Source organism: Medicago truncatula, chromosome 5 (genome assembly GCF_003473485.1).
Source record: "Medicago truncatula cultivar Jemalong A17 chromosome 5, MtrunA17r5.0-ANR, whole genome shotgun sequence".
Classification (NCBI taxonomy): Eukaryota; Viridiplantae; Streptophyta; class Magnoliopsida; order Fabales; family Fabaceae; genus Medicago; species Medicago truncatula.
In genome coordinates, this window is record NC_053046.1 from 19,751,869 (window position 1) to 19,769,610 (window position 17,742).

Here is a 17,742-nt window from a genome sequence, read left to right on the forward strand (position 1 = left end):
CCTATAGATATGGGCCAAAATTTTAACTTTTTTAGGCTTAATACATCATTTGGTCCCTTAACTTATTTTTGGTTTTCAATTTGATCCCCTAACTAAAAAACGTCTCAAACTGGTCCTTTATATATTCTTTCGTTGCCTATTTTGGTCAAATCCGTTAGTTTTTAACCATAAATATATAAGGTAGACCAACATTATATGTGATCCACCATAGACCTTATATTTTGACAATTTGATCTTTTTTTAGAAAAAGATAACCATTGGATCAGTAAGGTATATTTTAGCTAATAGTAAACCACCAACAACTAATTTTTGTTCCTTTCTTCAACTTCTTCCCTTCTATCCTTCATCATCTTCAACATAATCTTCATCCCAACTTAAAAAATAGCAAGGCACAACAAGCCCAGAAAAAACTATCATCTTCACAACTTCATGCATGTTCATCAATCAAACCAATAATAAATCCAGAAAAATTTATTAAAAGAAATCAAAATGAACTCATCTCATATCATAGTCTCTCTCTCTAACTCTCGTCTCCTATCATCTCCCATGGTCTCTCTCCTCTTTATTTTCTAATTTTTTCAGATCTGCAAATTTACTCCTTGCATAAGAAAAGCAAATAAATTGATAAGGAAATTACAAGAGTCAATTAGAAGCCGTTACAAGTTGAAAGGCAACGAAAAACAAAAGTGCCCCCAACACACAGTAAACTCCAAGTGAACAAAATTAAGGCAAATCAGCGTAAGAATTTTTGAATGGGAAAGAGAGAATTTAAACTGATGAAGGTATCAATTAATTAGACAAACAAAATTGAACAATAAACAAAAACAAGTGGGTTTGTGGGTGTCAAATGGGACTTAGGGAGGGAAGAAGGATTCACGTGGAAAGGGGGAGAAAGTTTTGGAAGTGAGAAAGGAAAAAAGACACGATGATGGTTGACGATGAATTGTTGAATTCGAATTGTTTGTCAAAATGAATTTGAGAATGGATGAATAAAAAAGGGGTTAGGGATTTGGGTTGAAATGAATCAATTGATAAGGAATGAATAAAAGAAATAATAAAAAAAGATTATAATTATGAACATGTTGAAAATCATTTAATCAATTTTTTATTTTTTTGGGCTTGTGTTGTTCAATTGTTTATGGGTTTATATGAACATAAAATTTAAGATGATGTAGATGAAGAGGAAGTAGAGAGAATGAGAAGAAGAAAGGGGAAAATTTGGGTGTTGGTGATTCAGTGTGGTATCTGATGGACCTGCAATCAAATGGTCGAAACAATATCAAAAAATTTAGACATTAAAAAACAAACGGATGTGACCAAAATGGTAAACGGAAGAAGATTTATGGGACCAAATTGAGACACTTTATAATTATGGGACCAAATTGAAAACCAAAAATAAGTTAAGAGACTAAATGATGTATTAAGCCATTTTTTTATTAGGGTCAAAAATCGCAATGTTTTAAAACATAAGAGGGAAAAACTGCATTTAAGCCAAAAAAAATAACTAAAAACTTAATAAAAATCAATGGAGAGAATAAGAGTATCATGTGAGTATGAGAGATAAAATTGTCAAAAAATTGTCACAAAGTGGTTATACAGATATCATTTTTCTAAACAAAATTACAACCTAAAAAACTCTAAATAAGTGTTCAGAAACATTTTATAACCCGCAAAAACTTTACGTCAGTTCAACATGGAAATAGCGCACACAGGAAAAGTTAAAACAAATTTTCATGAAAAAAGATGTGTATTGAATAAAGGTTGTTTTTGAACACTTATTCTCTTTTCTTTAAAAAAAACTCTAAGATAATTTTAGAAAAAGGTGAAGAGTTTTAGTTTGAGTGAATAAGCATTTTCATCTTTGAATTTGCAAAGGTTGTTCAATTTCCTACTCAAATTATTCGAAATAGTTAAATTGTCTATAAATTTTATAAACATTGGTCAATTTCGTCCCTCTGTCCAGCCTCCCAGTTAACGGTGATGACGTGTGATGTTAAACGTTGACATGGATTGCCAACTCAGATGTCAAGTATTCAAGGACGAAATTGATCAAAAAATTTGAATTTTTTTGACTTGTTTTAAATGAAAGTCATTACAAATTGTTACACTGTCAAATCGATCCCTAAATTATTCATTAAAAATCAAGATGGTCCATGAATTATGTCACTCAATATCAAATCGATTCTTAAATTATTTATCTTGACTATAAAACTGATCCATGATGTTGTTAAGTAAATGCTAAAAACTAAAAGAATGTGTTTAACTATTATTTATTATCTTTTGCATATTTGAAATGAAGATTCATCGATGTTGAACCTAGCCTTCAAGATTTTCATGGAAAAGTGTTGAAAATCACTTTAAATTTGCATACACCCTGAATTTAAATTATTCATTAATGTGGATTATCTAATACTACAATTTTATCTTGTATTATCATGTTTTCATTTGCAGTTACTTCTATGAGACACACATTAATGCATGTGTATCTCAAATGGTCAACGTGTCTTCTTCTAATGCTTCTGATCACGGTTTCAAATGGTGGAGAGTTTTTTCATCTCCTTATTGTGCTACCAAATCATTAATCGCCCCACAACCACCATGACTAGAGCTTCTTTAGGACTTTAATATGTAAAACTAAAATAGCATATGCTTGTGGACGAAGAAAACAAAGACAATTTGAAGTGGTTTTTCACACTTTTGAATGAAGACCTTCGATGCTACGTTGAACATGCATGAAATTTCGTTTCAAACATGCAAAAGGTTATAGATAACGGGAGGGGATTGTCTCGGTGGAAATTTCCTCATGTTTTCTCCTGTGAAATAATCTTAGCCGTCCATCCATTTTAATAACATCTTAACTAATTTTAGCCCTTCATTCATTTTTTTTACAAGTTCATTCATTTCTTTCCTTCTCTTCCTCACGTTGTTTCGTTTCCTTCTCTTCCTCACACCATTCATCCACTCACAATTTCAGAAACTCATCTCACCCATTTTCCTCCCAAACCCATCTCAACAGCAGCGGTGGAATAGTAGTGATTGTGGTTTCACAGTGGAGACGTATGGTGGCCAACCATAGCGGTGGTTGTCGTTCCTTCTCTATTTTCCATCTTCCTTTAAAATCCTTCTTTTCTTATGTTGTGCGGCGGCAGCGGCGCACCACGACAGTGAATTACGATGAATACTAATTTGAAATTTATTTCAATTCCAATCATTTGAATGGATTACAGTGATTAGAGTAATTACAGTGATAATTTGAAGAAGAAAAATCTTAATTTGATTACAATGGTTACAAAATATTAATTTTCAGTTCAAATCATTGGTCTCATTATTTTTTGTTTGAATGGTACTGTTTGTTTCTGATGAGATTGGTGAATTGTTGACTTTGAGTGTTTGGATTTGTCCTTTAGTGCTATTGTTTCCTTTGCCTTTGAGTTTGCCCAGGTTGAAAAAATTTAAGGTTTTTTTATGTCTACAACTCTAACTTAATTGGTGAAATAACTGAAAGAATTGTTGATATGGTTTATTTGGAGAAGTTGGTTATGTCACATAATGGTTTATGTGGAGGAATTTCAAGTGGTTTGTTCATGTTGAAGAATCTAAGCATACTTGTAGGGAAAATACAAGAAGATTTTGAAAAGCATCAAAGTGAACATGGTTGATTAGCTTGTATTAGGTTCTTTGTACATCAATGTAAAATTATAGTTATGGTTTTAACATGTGATCTTTAAGATCTTGTAGTTCGAAATTTCGATCAATGAAACCTAATTATTTGTATAGCTTGCACTTGTGATCAATGCAATATTTTTCTGCTTGTCGACAACATAAAATAACACATAAAACTGAGCTACAAGTTTTGTTATGGGTACACTGCTAGAATAGTGCAGAAAAACAACACATAAAATTGCTGCTACAACACATAAAACTGCTAGAATAGTGCAGAAAAATAGCACATAAAATTGCTGCTAGAACACATAAAACTGCTGCTACAAGGTATTTTTTATTGTAGACCCCTTATGATACGGTTGTGTACTGTTAGAATAGTGCAGAAAAACCAATTTTAAAATGCGAAACCAACATGTATCTGCAATGAAAGACATAGAAAGTTTGATCATATTCAAATTAAAAACTGAACTAGTGAAATTGTAAAAATATTACTGTCACCATAGCTACTACAATTTTCACCAATTTCTCACAAAATCATAGACCCATCCACCAAAATAAAAGGAAAATACACTAGTGGAGCATACAAACAAATCCAAATACACAATAGTTTGTTAAATTAGTCACTGGTATGAAATCACTATAACAAAATCTCAGATTTTGCGATCAACTCCTGATCCCGTTGCGGTTAAGGAAGCCATTTTGACTTGTGATATGAAACTTGGTAGAAGTCTTCACTTAATGATTGGAGATAAGTATCATTTTGTGGATCCTATATTAAAACACAACCGGTTGAACTATGAGTATTCGAAACAAATTGAAGTGGATGTTAAAACACAACAATGAAAACATAAAACTTACCATTAATAGTCAAGTAAAACTATGAGTATTCGAAACAAATTGAAGTGGATGTGAACTCGACACAACAAACATGTTATTTGTAACAAGATTATCCTATTTAATAGCAACACACAATGAAATTTAACTTGAGAAGCTAAAACGCAGATATTTATTAATTGAACAAATTAAAAATATAGAGGCCGCAAATGAGATTACTTTCAACCCATAGCCATGAATGTTTGAAACAAAGTGAAGTGGTTGTGAACCTGACACACTATTTAAGCTATTTGGAACAACATTTTCCTATGTAAAAGCAATATACAATTAAATTTAACTTCAGAGGTTAAAACATAGAGATTTATTAATGGAACAAGTGAAAAACATAGAAACCGCAACTGAAACTACCTTTAGTTCATAGCCATGAATGTGTGGGACAAAGTGAAGTGGTTGTAGACTTGGCACATCAGATATGCTATTTCGAACTATAGTTTCCTATGTAAAAGCAATACACAAATTGGTTGTAGACTTAAATGAACACAAATTGCTTAATTAAACAAATTAAAACACACAAGGTGCAATTAAATTATCTTTCCCCTATTTTGTGCAATATTGGACATTTGACCCCCTCTTTTCTTCTTTGGTTGTTTTTCAATACAACTTTTTGGATGCTTTCTAAAACTTTTCACGCCATCCTTTCTTTTTTAAGCCTTTGACTTGCAGGTTATCATGATTGACCTGCGGATTATCATGATTAACTTGTGGATTATCATTGTCTGTTACCAATCCCAAGTTCTTACCGCACATGTCATAAACTTGCTTACTCAACTCCCTTATAACATTTTCTACAAAGATATGTGCTTCCTTACAATCAGACGTGCTGGTAGTTATTCTCACTAATTTAGGATAAACCTCTTTATACCATTGTGCGCTATCAAGATTAATATCTTCTTGGGCATTTCTTCCATGTGTATCTTTAGCACATCCAATCTTTGCTTCCCTTGTCCACCTTTTCAAAATATATTGGTTAGGGATTGATTTGATATCTTTCACATCAAGAACCTTGATTGCATGGCAACACAAAATGCCAAAACTTTAAAACTTTTTACGGCTGCACGAAATTGTGTTAATGGAAGGATCAAACAAAACTTTAAACTCTCCTTCCTCATTATATATAAGAGTTAATTATATACTACCTGTTCCTTTTTAATTGTTGTTTTTTTTAACGTTTTACACAAACCAAGACAATCAATAAATGTTAATATTTTTGATACAATAATTTATATGTTTACTATAATGACCTTATTCATTTAATATCTCATTTAATATTTCTCTTTCCACAATAAATAGTTAAGGGTAATATTGGTAAAACAACATTTAATGTTGCATTGAACTTTGAAAGTGAGAGTTAAATAGAAACAAAAAATTTCTCTAAAAAAGACACTTAAAAAGGAACAGAGGGAGTACTTTTTTTTTTAGTTTTTAGCATTTATTTGACAATATCAGAGATCAGTTTGATCGTTAAGATAAATAATTCAATGATCGATTTGATAGTGATTGACATAATTCACAGACCATCTTGATTTTTAATTAATAATTCAAGGATCAATTTGACAATGTAACAATTTGTAATGACTTTCATTTAAAAAAATCCAAAATAAATCAAAAATTTTGATCAATTTTGTCCCTGAATATGTGACATTTGAGTTGGCAATTTACACGTCATCACCGTTAACGGTGATACTTGATAGAGAGACGAAATTGATCAACATTTGTAAAATTCAGGGATGTTTTTGCTATTTGGAATAATTTGAAGGCATAACTTGAAAGGCCTGTGCAAATTCAACGATGAAAGTGTCTATTCACTCGTTTTAGTTTATGTATCTATACCTATTAATAAAGGCAATACTTTTTTTTGGTGTAGCCTTTTTATCTTTCATATTTACCCTTTTGTATTTTAAATCTATATCTATTAATCTATTAATAAAGGCAATACTTTTTTTTGGTGTAGCCTTTTTATCTTCCATATTTACCCTTTTGTATTTTAAATTTTAAATAAAAGAAAAAGGCAGCAGTTGCATATGAACAGGAGAGGAAGAAGCAATTTACAACATCTAGGGTGGATTTACTTCCAGGGAGAGTGAACTTTATTTTTTCTGTCATAAAATTGGAGTAAAATTCATCTAAGAAAAGGGAGACTCAAACCAATTTTTATTTGTTAATTCAATTCCTTTAAATTGCTAACAATGAGATTCTTTACTTCTACTAGAATTAAATTAAGGAAACCGCAAATAGGCATAGAATTGTGGTCAAACCTTTTCTTCCTTAATGTAAGTTTGACTTTAAGTTGTTTTTGTGATTGATTTGAAGCCAGATTTTTTTGGTTCGAGTTGCAACATTATGAACATTCAATGAGGTTTGCCTTTTACACACCTTCCATTTTTATTTCTTCTTATAAATGACATCTATTTTATATCTTCAGTCTATTTGATTTTTTAACAAGAATATCTATAACATCTAATAAAGGTAAAACACTCTTTAGGTGTAGCCTATTTTATCTACACTCTTTTTAATTTTTGATATTTTTGTCACGTTCAATAATTAATTGGTACAGTTTTTCTTTTCAAATTTGTTCTTATGTTCACCAAAGTTTGTTACAGTTTGAGGCAGGAAAGAGGAAAACCCAACATCTTTTTCAAAGTGCAAGTGACTGTTTATATATGAGTTTATGACAATGCCAATATGCCATTCATTGTTATCATAGAAGAAAAAAAACATGCAATTTAACATGCATTTCTGGCACTATCGTCATATAAGTTACTCCAATTGATGCATCTTCTTATAATTTGCACTTTTGATTATCAATCACTATTTTGTATCTTTTTCAGTTTGTAGATGCCCTCAAATTAACAATCCAGAAAGCAAAGAGGAAAAAATACATCTTCCAAACACAAAAGAAAGGGGGAAAGAAAAAGAAAATGGTAGGAAAGTAGGGGATATGGAGGTCACCCTCTAAGGGTGGCTTCAACGTAGACTATACTCTCTTGGCAATCACACCAATGATGGAAGGATAAAGGTTGCGCAAAAGACCGAGAAAGTGGTTTATTCATAGTTTTCATTGCATGTTACAAAGTTTTAACGAAAGCACATTCACTTTGTTTTGAAAACATTGATTGTTTTCTTCTAAATTTTTTAGATTCTTTTTAGTTAATTTCTACTCTTAATTTTATCTCCAACTAATTTACTTCTTCCCCTTGATTTTGTGTAGTGACGTTGCGATGCAAATTGAAAGGATGGCCATTTATTATAATTAAGAAACTCTAATGGAAAGAGATAACGAAAAAAATTTAAGGGGGGCGGGGAGTTGAAAGGAAATGGAAAATTCTATGGCGTGTTTCAAATTAAAGGTTATGACTTGAAATTTAATTACTTTACATTTTTATTTTTTTATCCTTTAGTATTATATTGTTTTTGTGTTGTCTTAGTGGAAAACACATTGTAGAAGAGAAAAACACATAACAGAATAGAGAGGTCAAAACGATTACTCTCTCTCTCTCTCTCTCTCTCTCTCTCTCTCTCTCTCTCTCATTTTTACAGATTTTGCTAACACTTAATTTTTTTTCATTTTCATTTTATGTTATCTTTGTTTCTTCTTACCTACAATTTGTTATTTTTTTTTGTGTTTTAATTGATTATCTTCCTTGGTTGTCAATTTTTTTTTTTTATTATTTCCCTTACTTTGGGTGGATTTAACAAGTATAACATAGTGAACAGATCATAGATAACCACTTACTAGAGAAACATGTAATTGATCCCTTCAAAAAAACTATAAACTAATTGTCACACATACAGACACTAAAGTGAAATTGGAATCCTGCTAATCATCAGAAAAGGAGGATGAGAGAAGAGAGATAAACTTGCATGGATACAAAAGGTAATGAGCCGGGAAGCCCACACGGTCGTAGCCAGAGGACAACATTCATATGGACCATGGTGGCGGTGGTATTTCTAACCCTTTGGTCTCTCTCTTTAATTTGTTGGTTATTATCAAAAGATTGCAAGAAAGACAACAAAGAGATATAACCAAGAAACACCACGATTATTAACACGTAAGTTCTCTTTGAATTGAAACACCCGCTAAGATTAGGAAATGGGGTAGACAAGGAGATTAACATATGACATTTTTGTAATAGGAAATTGCCACCAAGAAACTTGGTTGTCGCAATGTAGCGCCATAAGCAAATTGATTGTTCGAATATTCATCTTTCACCTAGGAGACGGTGGTTAATCAAGCATTGTACCATTTCAATGACAATGATTACTCATCTTCACTCATGACTTCTCTCTATATATTTTCTATGTTTGATGATTGTTCTTTTTTTTTTTTTTTGTTGACATTTTTAATTTGGTTTTATGGGTATTCAACAATTCCATGGTAATGGAAATATCTTTCTTTCTTTTCAAGTTGAGATCAAGGCGTTTGTGTTGCATGGATCAATGAATAATATTTGGTTCATAGTAATGTTTATTCTCATTTTAATAAATAAATTGCAAAGGTGATACACCCTTTTATATATATAAGAGCTTATTGTGCATCATATTTAATTAATAAAAAAGGAAGTAACTACGTAATTTGGTGTTCAAATAGTTCATATGTTTTTTTTTGCATATGTTTGGTTTTTACTTATTTCCGTCCTAGATCAATTCTTTGGTGCTCTTAGGTATCTATTGTTTGTCTCTTTAATCAAGCTATTAATTTATGATTCTTTGGCACTTGATTTAAAAATATATATTCTGTTTTTTTTTTTTTTTTTTTCCTCTTCTACTTTTCAGTTGCCTATGAGGAAAGCTTACATACAGTGAATTTTTATTGGTATTGTTGGGAGTGAACAACATTGATGTTGAAAAACATACTGTTTATGAGTTACATGCGTTAGCGCAGTAGAAAGCGGTGTGATATTTATGGGGTACATGGGTGTGAGTAAAATAGATAATTCACACAAATACAAGGGTGTGAGTATAATTATTGGGGTACATGGTTAAATTTCTACGCATGTGATATTTATGGGCTTTTCATGGCCCATTTGGGCTTCTGTCTTACAAGTATAGGATTTTATGGGGTACTTTTTACACCATCTTTTTTCTCCAAAATATCACTATTGATTTATATATTGTATCAGCTAGAGAAATCATATTGCATGATGATAAACTATAGGATAAATGAGAAAAGTGAAAGAAATTAAGTGTTTGTAAAATTTAGAGAGAGCAACTCACTTAATGTTCAAGGCAAAAGAATAATTGATGTCCAAAGCAAAAGAGGGTAGTCGAAAACCCATCAATAATGTATGTGTTTCATCTAAAGATATCTCAAGTGTTGCAAAACTCAAACAAAAAGGTTATTAAGTAAGATTCAATGAAAAAGGATGCATAATGGTTGGCAAGAAAAAGAACCAGCCCGTGGTTGTCGTTTCAATGATATTGAACAAAGGTTTTTCACTATTTATAATGAGGGGAAACGAAAATACGGTGGTGAAAGATCATTGGTTCATTGTGGCCTAACAATGGTGTTGGGTTAGGGGTGGCAACTTGATTCATCGCGGCCATTGGAGCTCTGTCGTGTGCCGCGACTGGACCACCGTGTCTCTGCTCCGGAGTCACCAGAGCTCATTGTTGAAAATTTTAATGATACAATATTTAATTAAGTTAAATTTTATTTATAATACTGAATATTATTTCGGGTTTTTTTTTTTTTTTGTAGATAGACGAAATGACAAAGTCATTATAAACTCACACGCACAAGTGGAGGTACCGGGATACAAATCCCGGTCACAGCATCCGACCTAACAATTTCGACATTTTGCCAGTTGAGCTAGGACTTCTGAATATTATTTCGGGTTGTTATCCCCTTGAATTTCTTTTTTAATTTGGTTCATTGGGATTGTTGGTGGTAGATTCTCATATTAAGGCTATAGTGGAATTTTTCTATTAAATTTGCATTCCATAGACTTTGGGCAGGATCGGTCAAACACATTTGAAGGCCTAACGAAAGTTTAAAGACGAGGAATTTTTGTAGTCCATAAAATGCCCAAAAATCATTATTTTGATAAAAATACCAAATTTTGGTAAAAATTTGGGGTGAAGTTTTTCTTTTCAATTTCACCCGTTATATAAAACATTTTACTTACAATTTATTTATTTTATTTAATAAGATAATATATCTTTTCAAACATCTATAATTTTTTATATTAACAAATGCTAAATTTAGGAGTAACATTTTTTTCTTCCAATTTTACTATTTTTTTACCATTTATTTTTTGTTGCCAATCAAATCACTAACTTAGTTTTTTATTTTTTTTTATCATATTATTCTTTGTTGTCAATCACCAATCACATGTTAGCATTTTTCTTTTTTAAATAATTAGATAAAATTTTACATTCAAATATAAGTGTGTGGGTATGTGAGTGCTTGTGTGTATATATATTTACCAATTTAATTATGCATCAATTTTAAACTTGTTATGGTTTTTGCCAAGAAAAAAAATTATCAAGCAACTTAGTGGCTAGAAATTCACCTCTTAAAAATGAATAAATATGGTGTCTAGGGCTCAAACTCCAACCCCTACATATATAATACACTATTTCTATAAACTGAGTTAAGCTCACATAACGACTTTTGCCAAATCTATTTAAGCATTGACTTTTAAATTTGTTTAAAGCCATAAAATTGTTAACAGAGCAGAAAATATAATATATTTTTTTAACAAACAAAAATTATATATATACACACACACACACACCAACAGAGAGCCCTTAAAAGCACAAGGTGTGCCAACAAGGACCTCAATAGTTTACAAACAAATCACTTAAAACCAAAGGAAAACAAAAAGATTAGTCGATGGCCAGACAAACAAAAGGGCTCGACCACCACATATGAAAGGTTAAACCAAAACTTGCATTATGCGCCTTCAACCACAAAAAAAATCTAATTCAACTTTATCTAAACAGTTTGTGAGCGAAGCTGTCCATATTTTAGGATAATCTGTTGTTGTGCTCGGTCCATATAACTCAAACACAACAAACAAAGCCAAATAAGCTATATAAAGGAGCGACAAGCACGAAAGCCACCCGATTAATGAACAAATTGAACAAAATGGCCATTTAATTGATCCGAGTCAGCTTATGCAACGTCAATCCATAACCTAACAAGACCCTATAGAGAAGCAAAAGAGGGACATGATAGGAACACATGATGAGCCGTCTCTGTGGCTCCACACCATGCTACGTAGAAAAGTGAGTCACGAGGAATGATGTCGCGAGTCACCAAATTATCCTTCATCGGCAACCTATTCCGCAATAGTCTACACATCAAAATAGATACCTTCAGAGAAACCTGTTTGTGCCAAATTAAATCTGAAGTTGCATCCGAACATTGAGCCTTCTTACTAGTTAATAAGGTATACACGACCTTGACTGAATAGCCGTTGTTAGGATCAAGTCTCCACTGCCACTCATCTCTAGAATTAAATTGCAAAGAAATATCATGTAATAAAATCCTACACACCACTAACAGATCCTCCTCCTATGCCCACATTCGACGACGCCACTGGCAATCCACCCCACCCTAAACCGCGCATTTTCGCAACCGTACTCAACTTATTACCATCCAAGTCGAATAGGCGTTGAAACCGTACACACAAAGGAGCTCCTCCTAACCACGGATCCGTCCAGATAAAAAGTCTCAGCCCCATTCCCAACCCCTCTCAGGAGACACTCCTCAAACCACCCTCCTCCATCACGAATTTTCGCAACCTCATGCCACCACAAAGAACCACTCTGTCCCCTAACCATCAACCTCCCTGCATCCTCATCATAACGAGCTAACAACACCTTATACCACAAACCTCCTTTATCTACTAACATCCTCCTGCACCATTTACCAACACCCTATATCACAATCCAATAAATTTTCCTATGATCCTCGCCCCCCCCCCAAAAAAAAAAAAAAAAAAAAAATTCAATAAAGATTCAACAGAAGAGATTGTACCTGTCAGAGCTTTTGAAGAAGGAAAGAACATAGACAGGCAAAGAAGTCAGGACAGACTTGAGAAGAATCAAACGACCACAAAAAAAAAGGAATCAGCTCTTCCATCGAGACAATTTATTTTAATGCGAGTCAGAACCAAATCTCAAAAAGACAACCTCCGCGGATCACCACCAATCAGAAGACCCGGAAACATAAAAGACATCTTGCCCACTTTACAAACCAAAACAGTATATGATAGATAATATTAAAATCAAAGGAGAATGTTAACATGTATCTTAGGGCACATTTTATATACCAAATATGAAAATTACGTATTAGAAATTTTTGTCAGTTTATTTCTCAAAATTTTAAATATTGTTTTTTCTTAATAAATACTTATTATTTATAAAAAAAAATTATGACACATATTAACATCAACCTTATTTTAATGATATCTTGAGTGAAGTGGTGGAGAGAAAGGATAAAGTGGTTTTAATAAGGTGAGGGTTGACGCATTGTGTCCTTGAAATTTGAAAGTAGCGGGTCATGGCAAAGGGAGAAAAATAAGAAAATTTGATTCATAATAAAGTCTTTTGATCTTGGTGTTCTAATATTTGATGCATCATAAACCACTTGCATGAGTGTACTCCTAGAAATAGTTTGCAAATTATACTATAGCAGTCAAAAAGCAGAAAATTAATCCATAGTGCGCTTGGTTGAAAGGAATCTGCATATGCACGACTGGTTGCATGCATGGTGTGACCATCACAACAACGTATATCTCCTGCCGCCACATCCACCATTGCATGGAGATGATTCTTGCTTGACTAATACCACTGCATCCCATACTTGCTATAGCCACATGATGAGAATCTCACCATATATAGCCTTACTTTGCATAAACCAAAAAAGAAGAAAAATAAATTATAAGATCCTACATATAATAACCTCAAAAAAAAGATCCTATAAAATACCGGATTCAATTTTCAGGAGGAACAACGCTTGATCAGTGCGCATGCCTCTACATACGAGTCAGATTAGTCGCCTACCTTTAGTGAGTCGGAAATCGATGCGAAATAAAAAAAAAAAAAAACAAAAAGATCCTACATATATAATAAACAAAGTTAATTACACCTTGATTTGTGTGAAACAATTTGCTGACCGGATATTTTGGACTAGAACAGATCAGTTTCACCAATTTGCTTGAGAATACTAGCTAGTGGTGTGGTGGGAGATGATTCTACAAAATTTTTAAAATTCATATTTATTATCAATGTTTCAAAAATAGGACCGGATGATTCAATCAAAAACCGACTATACTTTGTTGGTTGGTTCAACTTCAATTACATTTAGAAGTATTTTTTTATAAATAATTTTCATTTACTTTTCATGAATTTGACTAAATCGTGATTGAACCGACGAAATTATAATTCATAAGGGCCGTTTAGATAAAGCTTATTTTGAACTTATGCAAAATAAGATATGCTAATCAATGAACTGTTTTGTATTATTTATAGAGGCGTGTTATTTGAACAACTATTTGGTTGATAACTTTTGGGACAACCATAATTTACAAAGAAAAAATTGATATTTGCACGAAAACCAAAGCAATAGAGATATAAAGTAAAAAATAATGTGAGTATGAGAGAGAAAGTTGTCACAAAAATTGTCATAAAATGAATGTTCAAATATCATTTCTCTTATTTATAAGCTTGTCAATGTAGTTTATGAAAAAACATGTTATGTGAATACAATTTTCGTTAACGAAAACTTATAAATTAAAATAAATTTACTTATTTATTTGTATAAACTATTTTTTATAAGCTAAAAAATAAGCCAATACAAACGGGTCCTAAATCTCGTGGATTTGATCTTTCATTAGCTTTTAAATCATTATCTAACTATAACAATATATACAAGAAATACATTTTTTTTTTGGGCTGAATTTCTCTTTATTTTAGTTATACCCTTAAATAAACTTGCTTTTAAGAATGATACATTGTTTGTGTTATTAAAAAAGATAAGAATTTTTATTATATTTATTATATTATTGATAAAAGATAAACATAATCTGTTACTATTTAAAAGTCACAAACATCTATACATATAATTTTAATCAAAATTAAAAAAATTTCAAAAAAAAAATTGCTTATATTTATACGTGTTAGGACAGTTGAAAAAGCAAACAAGCAAGCACAGAGCGACCATCTAAACAATAGTATTCATAATGTAAGCTTTTGCAATGAAGAGATATTCAAAAACCCTATGAGTGTGTGAAGAAAAATAGAAAAGTTAGAGACAAGAGAAGAGAGAATAAAATTTGTTGCAGAGGACAAATAAAAGAGAAATGACAAATTGTTATTAAGTTTTTTTAGGGGAAATTGTTTTTTTTTTTTTTTGAAAGAATTTAGGGGAAATTGTTACCACCAAGTTTTATTGCTTACATGTTAGTGCAATTTTTTTAGGGCAGAATTATACTTTAGAAAAATAATCAATGTAAAAATTATATTGCTTGAATGCTGCTTCTTTGAACAACCATTAATCACAATTATTGTAATCATTATATTGGATCACGGTCTATACATGTATATGAGGCAGGACGAAGCGGGCAATTTTCTTAAAAAAAAAATATGTCTAAAATTGAGGGCTCAAGATAAAAGTTAATAAAAATAAAATTAGAAGTCTATTAAGCCAAAAAAATATTTAAAAGGCTTTGTTCTTTATTAGCTCGTTGAGAATGTCGTGATGTTATTAAAGGGAGTTCAAATCCCTAATTTTCAACAACATCTTTGTAGCGTACAACAAAATAAAAAGACACACAATGTTTAACTTATTAAATAATGTGACAATATATCATTAGATGCATATATAACATTTTTGTACAAAACATGAGTGAAATCGTCAATGTTTAAATGCTTACTATAACTTGGAGAATAAATGCTTAAGGTTTAGATTAGGTATAACAATATTCCCTTCAAATGTTGCACTCTAACTTGTCAAATTTCTCATTAAAAAATGTTTATACACTAAAATATTTTTGTTTATGGAATCATTGATATGAGAATCAATCAAAAATATGTGATGATAATAACTTGCATTTTGTTGGGCACATATATAAAAGTGTTGATTTAGATATAGAAATCCTAAATGCATCTTCTTTACTCAAATGAAGAAAATAAAGTAGGGAAGCTTTTGGAATGCTATCGGTCATCAGCATGTGTTTTTTTACCAAAGAATGTGTCCCCACAAAAATGTTTGGGTCTGGGTTCTCTTATTCTTCAATTCAATCATTAAAAAGTAGCACTGTGTAGTGTGAAGTGCCACTTCATATCATTATATTTTTTATTTTTTTAAGAAGCCAAAATGATAATAAATCATGAAGAGTGATTCATCTCGTACAAGATGTGCAAAAAGAATCACTCTATAAAAAAAATACAAAGTCAAGTATATATTACCAAAAAATACAGAACTAAAAAAACAAAACGAAAGCTACCCCATAATACTCATACAAAGTAAAGGGTGCCGCCATCCGTCATTATAACTGAAAATGGAAGTGAGCATATTAGCATTTAACCATGAAAAAGACAAAAACTTTACATTGTTTAATAATTGGACCAAATTCCGAGCTTTGTTTTTAAAAAATCATGTTGTTTCTTTCCTTTCAAACAATCCAAACACAAGCATGCCAGATCACTTTGAGGAAAGGATATGTAAAACGTGGTAACCCCGCCATGTGACCAAACTGATGAAGATGGTCGCGAATGGAGTCTGGAGAGATGAATGAAATACCGGGTCACTGAAATATACGATATCATACACTACCAAAGATGTCACAGCGAAAAAGAAGATGAATCGTCGTCTCATGGCAACCGCACCCACTTATGCAATAAATTTCTTATATATGGAGTCTTTTTCTTCATAAATCTAGTCACTAACTAGGAATCTTTTGTTTGTAAGATCTTAGCTAGATTGCATACAAACACACTAAAAAGATGACGAGTTTCCCGTTGGATTGATTAATTAAGACTAATTAAGTTGATATTTAAGAAAAAGTGTTTGCATATCAATTGAGAAGATCGGTTCTAATTCTAATACTATCGAAAAGACTTGAGTAGTAGGTTTTTTTATTGACCACAACAATTAATCAATCTAAGATTCTACTTAGTAGTGGTCTCAACTATTTATTCGATTTCTTAATCAGAATAATTGAGATTAGTTTAAGCAACGGAAATTAATTAACTTTTTTTTTTTCTGGTCGAAATTCGAACTCTAGATCTTGCATATATATTGTCTTATCAACTGAACTAAGTTCACGGGAACGGAAATTAATTAACTAATAAGCCACACACCTTTTTAACCATTTTGTGAATTTAATGTGGGAAAATAAATTCAAGAATCTTTCTAAAATATCATATTTGGCTTTGATTTAGTTAATCAAGGGAATCAATTGAAAAGTAGCAAAATAAATAGGAGGTCTTGGTGCAAATTGATGGAATACATTTGGCCTGTTTACAATTATCGTACTCCTATTAATTCTATTTTGCTTATAAAAAAAAATACTTTTCTCCATTGAATGAGTGAAAATGTAGAAGAAAGAAACAAAAGTTGATGTCACTTTAACCTTTTTCATTTCTTTCCACTTTGACCGAGAAACGGTCAAGAAATGGAAAGAATGAACTGAGGTACCTATATCCTCTCCTTCATTCTCTCTGGCCTTTCTATATCTCTCTTCTTTTATTTCTCTTTTACCCTTCAATTGCTTATTCTATTTGGTCCGCCTAACTCATTGTTAGTTGCATATAATTTTAGGTTTTTATGTTTATAAATGAATTGGGTTGAAATAATATTAAACTAAATTATAAATTAATCAAATAATTAAAATACAAATATTAATCTCAATAGTTAAAACAAACCAAAATTATAAATTAGCATCACAATTTGTTGTTTGTTTGTCTTCAATTTATGTGTAATTTTATTTATAGTATTATCAATTGTTGGTTTCTTTGTTCCACATGGTAGCAATATTTTTTTTTTAGGGGAAATAGCAATATTATTGATGTTTTGTAAAAAAAATAATAATAATAATTTTTGACCTGACTAAAATTAATAACTTATTTATAGCAAACTAATGAATAAAATCAGTTAATTAAATTAATATTCAAAAAATTTATTTAAATAATTTAATTTCTTAATTTTGAAAATCAATGGTCTTCATATAGAAG